Genomic DNA, 8,631 nt, shown 5'->3' with positions numbered 1-8,631 from the left:
ACATAACAATTTTTCATACATAAAATTACAAAAGTAACAATATAAAACTTACATAATAGGTATTTTTTCAAAACATCATATTTATTTTAAAATTATAAGATAAATAAAAAAAATTTCAACCCGTGCTTTAGCACGAGTTTTAATCTAGTAAAATGAAATATAATGCAAGATAAACTATTGAACTTCTAGTTGAATTTGTGTGATTGGAAGCGTTTTGATGCGTCATCTATCAATCTACTAATAAAGTATTAAATAATGAAGTATCAAATCTTGATCATTGTTGTTTAAAATTATATGTAGATGTTTTCAAAAACTTATAGATTCTATTTTTTATTAGTATAGATTTTTGACTAATTGTAACGTATCGAAATTCAAATTTTCTTCTCGAAGTTTTTCAAAAACTTATAGCTTCTACTTTTTATTAGTATAGATTTTTGACTAATCGTAACGTATCGAAATCCACATTTTCTTCTCGAAGTTTTTCCATTTAAATTTCACAAGATTTATTTTATAGATGGAGTTTAACGGCCATAAGTAACTCTACGTTAGTTTCCAAATTTTTGTCTAATATTTTGGTTATATTTTGGTCTCAGTCAAAAATATCAAAAGTGTTACAATAATAAAATATGATATAAATGGTATCTATATACGATTCAGCTTTTGATATGTATCTGTGTTAATAATCTTTTTTTCCGAAAATGTCTCAACATGAAGCCTAAGATGGCATGGAATATAAGTCGCATGTTTTGTTTCTTCAATGCCAAGACTCTTTTCTTTTATTGCCAAAGGAATCATACTTTTGCAGTATATATAGTAAAATCTCTATAAATTAATAATGCTGGAATCAGACATTTTATTAAAAAAAATTTGACAAAGGACATTTTATTAACATCTAGTTATATCAATTTATCTATAGATTAATATTTATTATTTAATAGTGTAAACTAACAATTATTAATTTACAGATATATTTTTAATTGTTTAAATTCTTAAAATAATGAATTGAGAAAAAATTTATTAAAAAATATTATACTTTTGGATGTTATAAATTTTATGGTTTTGGAATTGAATTTTTAGTATTTAGAAAAAAAAATATTGATAGTAAATTACAAATACTATAGACAAATTCACTTATACATATGACATATATAAATTCAAAACAACGTTGTTTTAATGGAAGTTTTAGTATTGGTTACAAATACTAACAGACGTTACTTTGCCGTTAATCACTCCATTACTGACAAAACAACGTTGTTTTAATGGAAGTTTTAGTTCGAAAAATGTCATTTAAACCATGAACTTTTTAATATAGGCCATTTAAACCATGAACTTATAAATGTATATCATTTAAACCATGAACTTTCAAATTTATGTCATTTAAACCATAATACATGAAAACAATGATCAATCCTTCAAACTATAGTGTAGTGTCCTAAAACAAGATGATCAATCCTTCAAACTTTCAAATTTTAGTGTAGTGTCCTAATAAATGAAAAAAGACTCAAAACAAATAAAAAAAAAACACAAAATACATGACAAAGATCGAAAAAGAAGGATGAATTGATGTTCTTCATTCTCTTTTTCAGAATAGCATCATGAGGCAGAGTCGAAGAAAGAAGAAAGAAACTAAACTAGAGTTAAACGGTTTAGCCGGTTAAGGTTATATACTTTTGCGGTTTCTAATAAACCTACCAAACCGAAATCCAATTATCCAAATCAATTGCGCCGAACGGTTAGGCTTTCTCTTTTTGCTTTGCTTCGATAACCAAAATTTTTAGGTTGTTTAGTTTTCACCTAACGCCCAAGGCAAGTTCATGGTTTATATGACCGAAATTTGAAAGTTCATGGTTTAAATGACATACATTTACAAGTTCATGGTTTAAATGACATATATTTAAAAGTTCATGATTTAAATGATATTTTCTCGAACTAAAACTTCCATTAAAACGACGTCGTTTTGTATGTAACGGTGTGATTAACCGCAAAGTAACGTCTGTTAGTAGGTCAACTATCGGATTTAACGTCATGTCTTTTATGGCTTGGTCAACGAAACTTCATGTTTAAAAAGGTTAATCAGCAAAAGTTGATGTTTTAAATGGTATACAACAAAGTTCATGGTTTAAATGGCCAAAATTTGAAAGTTCATGATTTAAATTTGAAACTAATTATAAATAGATTAAACAAACTAAATTACAATGTCACAATATAGTATACACATATAATTTTAAAAATTCAAAATAATTTCAAATACTATTATCTATACATTGCAAACCAAATATACACATAAAAAAATATGTACATTTTATACTACATAAATTTTAATTAACAATATGATATCCTAACTTCACTATAACACAATACACCAAACACATATTACTTATGCCCTACATAATATATTAAATTAACATATTGTTCACTTAAAATTTATAAAACATTACTTAAAAAATATACCCGCGGTGTACCGCGGGTGAATACCTAGTATGTGTGTAAATTTATATACATATTAATTTAACATCTATACCATTAATGGTGAATTATCAGCCAGATATTCTCCACTATTCACTATCTTTTTTGTTCTGTCATCTCTAATACTTAGAGTTACCATAATTTCCTCTTAAACATAAGAGTTCTATATGGGAAAATTTAATTATATATAAATTTAAATGGAAATATGCTAGAATCATATCAATATATTCACATTTTCTTCTCCAATCCTTAATTTTCGTCTAAATTTCATGGGATTCATTTTATAGATGGAGTTTAACGGCCCATAATACTTGGTTGCAATATCAATACAATAAAAACATGATGCGCTTCTCTTCAGTGTTGACACCTCAGTTAAAACAGGTAGTCAATCAAATTAAACAGGTAGCAATATCAATATATTTTCATTTTCTTCACCAATCCTTAATTTTTGTCTAAATTTCATGGGATTCATTTTATAGATGGAGTTTAACGGCCCATAATACTTGGTTGCAATATCGATACAATAAAAACATGATGCGCTTCTCTCCAGTGTTGACACCTCAGTTAAAGCAGGTAGCCAATCAAATTATAAGAATTAATACAGCTCAACTTTGATATTCATCTGTCCATCCATGTCACTTTTTTTAGTCAATTTGCTGCAATAAAAATAAAAGACCTAAGCCTAATAGCAAAATACCATTACATAGGAATATAACTGTATTCATAATTAAAAGCCAAGTAAATAGCTCAAATCGTAGAAAAATAAATAGGTGAGAAAGTGGTTGTCGTTCAGTTACACAGAAAACCCGGATTCTGAGATCGAAAAGCAGCAATCCTATTTTTATTGTTGACCTGATGATTATGGAGATCGAATCCGAAAAATTGTGAGAACTACGGTGAATTTTGTTGTTCATTTCCCTCCACATCACTTTCCATTTTCTACTTCAAAATACTTTACCTTAACGGAGACAGTAGGAGAGACTGGAATATTGGATGTTCATTGGAGATAACAAAGTAATCAGCCAAAACGACGATGTTGCTTTGTATTTCTTCGGAGACGCACTTTGAATCCGGTAAGAAGTACGGTAAACCACACGGCTTCACAGATCGGAATTATCTCCGGAAATAGAAAGATAATGAGAGGTAAGAGTATGAACGCTGTCGGAAAGCTACAACGAGGAGATATAGTTAAAGTATGTGGTAAGAGTCAACACAGGTTTTGGCGTGAGGTAGTTGAAGAGAGACGAAGAGGATGAAATTAGATGTCTATAGTTCATGCCTGAGTGTCTGACACATGTGTGAGTTGTTACTTCGTGTTCTGGAGACTTTCTATGTTTCCTATTGGGCCTTTAAGTTTGGCTTTCACTTGTTGTTTAGATTATGATAACATTTAGTTGATAATACAATAACACTAAATTATGATATAAAACAATAACTATACAACTTGTATACAATAACTATGTCATCTAATGGATAAAAATAATTAGAAAATGAAAACCTATGTTAAATAATCCGTGAACCAGAAATCCTGGTTTGGGATGTGCATCGATCGATGTAGTTGGAGCATCGGTCGATGCTGGCTCAGTTTTGTGCGTTTTGACTTAAGTCAAACGCTGCGTTTTGGGCAAAGGGGAAAAGAAAACCCTGGAATCGTTCTTTTGTCTCATTAGTCGTGGGTAGCCGATTTTGAGAGAAAGAAAAGAGAGAAAACTGTTCTTGAGAGTTCTTGGTGATTTCTGGAGATTTGAAACGTTTCTTGGTGAGATCTGTAGCTGGGATTGTTGTAGGAGCTTCCTAGAGGCTTGTTCTTGCTTGTTAGAGGTTCAGATTCTTCTGTGGCAAAGGTAAGTGCATGACCATGGCTTATCTAAGCTAGATGATTCTTTAACCTGCTTGTTGTGTGATGTTAGGCTTGTTAGATCGTTTCTATGGATGTAGGAAGCTTTCTTGTGGCTTGGGATCGAGTTTTGTGGTTGTAGGAACGAAGATTCGGCGAGAGGCTTCAGGGAAAACACGGTGCTCGACGTTGCGTCGATCGATGCATAACTTGCGTTGGTCGATGCAAGTGCGAGGACGGCGCGTAAAACTCTAGGGTTTTCGCGTTACGTCGAGCATGCGTCGGTCGATGTGGATTGGGTATCGGTCGATGCAAGTTACACTTGCATCGGTCGATGCAGCTTCTGTGTCGATCGATGCTTCCCCATTTGGCATCGGTCGATGCATGTTGGCGTCGGTCGATGCTGAGTCCTGGTTTGTTATTTGCCGTTTGTTGATTGTTATGTGTTGGTTATTGATACTCTATTGCTTGTGTGTATAGCCCAGTAGATGGGAGGATTGCCTTGCTGAGTGTTTATAAAATACTCATGCATTGTAATATGTGTTTGTGGTGCAGGTAAAGGCAAAGTGTGATCGTGGAATCAAGGCAATGAAGAAGAGGATGTTCTAGTGGTTTGCTTGGCTGTCTGGCTTCTGTTAGGTTGCTAGAGTTGAGTCCTAGAACATTGTTTAGGATTGCTGGTTATTTGATTTATGCTGTCTGGATCATTAGTTTGTGACTGGAATTAATACTGGATATTATTTTATTGGTTATTGGTTTATTAGATATTTATTGGTTGTTATTCCGTTGTTGGTTGTGATTGTGGTTAGGTGGCTAGTGGGTATGGGACCACTAGCTGTAGTACAATTCAAATTATAGTTGTGCATCATGAATATTTATCTTTAACGGAAGATGTTTTATTAAGTGTGATAGTCGATGAAAATATACATATATATTACAATATAAAGACAAATTAATTGTTTAAAAAAGTTATAAACATGCACTAAAAACATAAGAAAAAAATACAATGATTGACTGTACAAAACATTTATTTTATAAAATAATATATATCATTTTTTTACAACATTACATATTATACGTATGTCTTTGAGAGAGACTAGGTTTGAACCCGAATTTGGTGAAAAGGCAATAGAGGTGAGTATTAGTGGCCCACTTGCTGCTTCTCATATATATATATATATTGTCTTGTTTCAATTTATTCATAAAATATTCATGAAAAAATTACTTATGTTTTGTATAAACTCTCTAATAGAGCAGAAGTGACCTTAGTGCAGTGGCAGGAGGTAAGTCCATTTGTAGAAGGCACCATCACACCCGGGATCGAGTCCCGGCTCCTACGAATGTAGGAATTTGGCTAATAGGCCGGCCAATTGTGGCCCAATGATTGACAAAAAAAAAAAAACTCTCTAATAGAGCTACTTATCTTCTTGCTTCTCTCAAAAGAAGAATATGTATTGGACTATGATTCTAGACTAAATAACACTAGTTTGCTAAGTGTTAGAGAATGAAAGACCAATATATTGTTTACTTGATTAGTTTTAAACACATCTTACAAAAAATATTGCACATACCCTAGGTATTTACTCATTTTCTTAAGATGAATGTTTGTTTGTTTTTGTTGCATTTTCTGATTTGTATATAGGGTATATTACAAGAATGATTACCTTTTTAACAGTGATTTGTGCTCATTACCTATAAGGAGGGGATATTAAAATTTCTGCCTATACATGTTGCTTTTTGGAAATTTAGGATTGATAATACTAGTTTATAGGTTTTATGAGCTGTGATGGAAAGCTAACACTAATAATGGTGATCCAATGCATCCTAATACAAGAAAAAAAAAACTGATTTTAGTCTATACTTTTATTATAAAAATAACCAGAAACAAAAAATAACAAAACCTAAAAACAAAATATTACTAATGAAAATTTTCAATATTAATAATGATTTTTAATTACAAACACCATACACAATTTATCCTCAAAATACTTAAAATAACACAAAATCAATTTTGCGGTGTAGCGCTTGCATTATCCTAGTATATCTAAAATTTGAAAATTTGTCTTTATCTCAAAAAAAAATCTTGCATTAGTAATAGAAGTTATACTCCCTGTTATTTGCACCAACTTCAAGTAATAGATATATTCATTAAGCGTTTTTGGTCTCAGCATGTAATTTAATTCAAACATTAATTTAATTAAAATTTCAAATTGGTTTGTCCTTGTATCCAACCAAATCAACTTAGCCCAAATTGATTAATCTTAAACCGGATTAATCAATCACTGACCAAGTCAAAATCAAAATCCACCTTCCTTAAACAACAGATGGGCAGCATATTGCTGCATATTGGTTAAATCAACCTTTCTTAAGCATCTTGGTTAAATTGATTTATAGTTTAATGACCGTAATCTATATATACATTTTTTAAGTACATTTTGGGTTCAACCCTTTTATTTGTACTTATTTACAAAGTTAATCCCTAAATTGTTTCCAAAAATAGCATTACTTCAGATTTTGTTTCCTAAATTTTTTACATTTCTTTCCAACTAAAAAAATTACAACAAAATCAATATGGAAACAAAAACTATGAAGATATTCTATCTCTGAATCATTTTTAAATTAACAAAAAAAACAACATTTTGATTCCCATTTTGTTTTCCAATACATGTGAGCTTTGATTCTTAACGTAAGAAGAACTTCAATTCACATTTATTTAAATATTATAATTAATATATATATATATATAAACTTAATAAAATTTTAAAATATTACGAATATGTAAAATTAAAAAGTTCAAAATACTATATAATATGGTTATATAATAGATGAGTTATAAAGAGGACATGTTGGAATTAATAAAATATCATTAAATTTGTGCTAACACGGGTTAAATTCTCATTTTATTATTTTCAACACTATTAATATTAGAATATTTGATATATAAAATCAAGTTGATTTTAACTAAGATTGTGTAAAATAATTAAACCATTAGGAACAATGTGAGTATAGTGGCTTATTATGTATTTAGATCATTTATTTTTTGTTATAATAACTAAAAATCCAAATAAAATCTTAAACAGTAAACAAAACAAACTAAATATAACAAATAAAAAATCATGAAAATATATTGCGGGTTAAAAAATTAATATAAACAGTTAGCCGTACAAATGACCAGAAAATTTAGTTATTCCTCTATTTACAAAACATCTAATAATTAAATAACAAATACAACATAAAATACAAATTATAATAAATTTATATACACGCGGTGTACCGCGGGTTAAAATCTAGTTAAGTTAGAAAATTAAACACCTAACAAACAATAAAACTAGAAACAAATTAAATATTTTGCTTGTAATTAACTTTTTTTTTTGCTTATGTTTTGCTTGTAATTACCTCTTTTTTTTGCTTATATTTTATTTATTTTTTGCTTTGAAACAAGAACAAATCAGGTATTGTTGGACTCCTGCTTGGCATTTTTGTCGGTTTATTGATTGTTGGATGAGTAGCTTTTGGAATCTTTCTGCTCAGGAAAAGGAAGCATAAGGGATCGTCAAAAAAAAAAAAGGAAGCATAACATTCTTCAACTTAAAAATGAAACAGTGACAAGTAGGCAGCAATCTGGTGATGATTACATTGAAGTAGAGAATTTTGTGATTCCCCTTTCGCTTCTTAGGGAGGCTACAAAAATTTTAGCGAGCAGAACATGATTGGAAAAGGTGCGTTCGGATCGGTCTACAAAGGGAAACTATAGAACGAAGATGTTGAGATTGTAGTGAAAAGAATGGGCCAAGTGATAAGAGGAAAAGGGCATCAAGAGTTTAGAGCCGAGGTGCACATTAACCAAGGTAAACCATAGAAATCTCCCAGTTCTGCATGGGTATTGCGTTGAAGGAAACGAGAGATTGTTGGTATACAGGTACATGTCTTAAGGTAGTTTAAGCAGACATCTATTCTAGTGGAAGGAAGAAGGGTTGAAACCCCTTGAGTGGACTACACGGCTTACTATTGCATTGGAAGTAGCCAGAGGGGTAGAATATCTGCATACTTTGGCTCTTCAATGTTAGAGTTATATACACAGAGATCTGAAACCGACAAACATTCTTCTGGGAGATGATATCCGTGCAAAGGTTTCTGACTTTGGCTTGGTCAGGGCTACAGAAGAGGGCATAGCATCTATCAGAACAAAGTGTGTGGGAACAACTGGTTACATTGCACCTGAGTATCAAAGTAAAGTTCTCCTTTAATTTCATCTGTAAATATTTATATCTGATCATCAATATATTTGATTTCTGACAGCTCAAATATTTGTAAATAACTATGTCGGA

At 30.8% G+C, this 8,631-nt stretch overlaps 1 pseudogene; it reads left to right on the top strand.

Annotated features, from left to right (window-relative positions):
* The first annotated feature begins 5,383 nt into the window (after positions 1 to 5,383).
* Positions 5,384 to 8,550, top strand: LOC147948228 (receptor-like kinase TMK2 pseudogene; annotated as a pseudogene).
* Positions 8,551 to 8,631: the final 81 nt, after the last annotated feature.

The sequence above is a fragment of the Camelina sativa genome, chromosome 2 (genome assembly GCF_030686135.1).
Source record: "Camelina sativa cultivar CO46 ecotype springtype chromosome 2, ASM3068613v1".
NCBI lineage: Eukaryota > Viridiplantae > Streptophyta > Magnoliopsida > Brassicales > Brassicaceae > Camelina > Camelina sativa.
The sequence above is the reverse complement of the archived record's forward strand: the minus strand, read 5'-3'. Positions and strand labels throughout refer to the sequence as shown.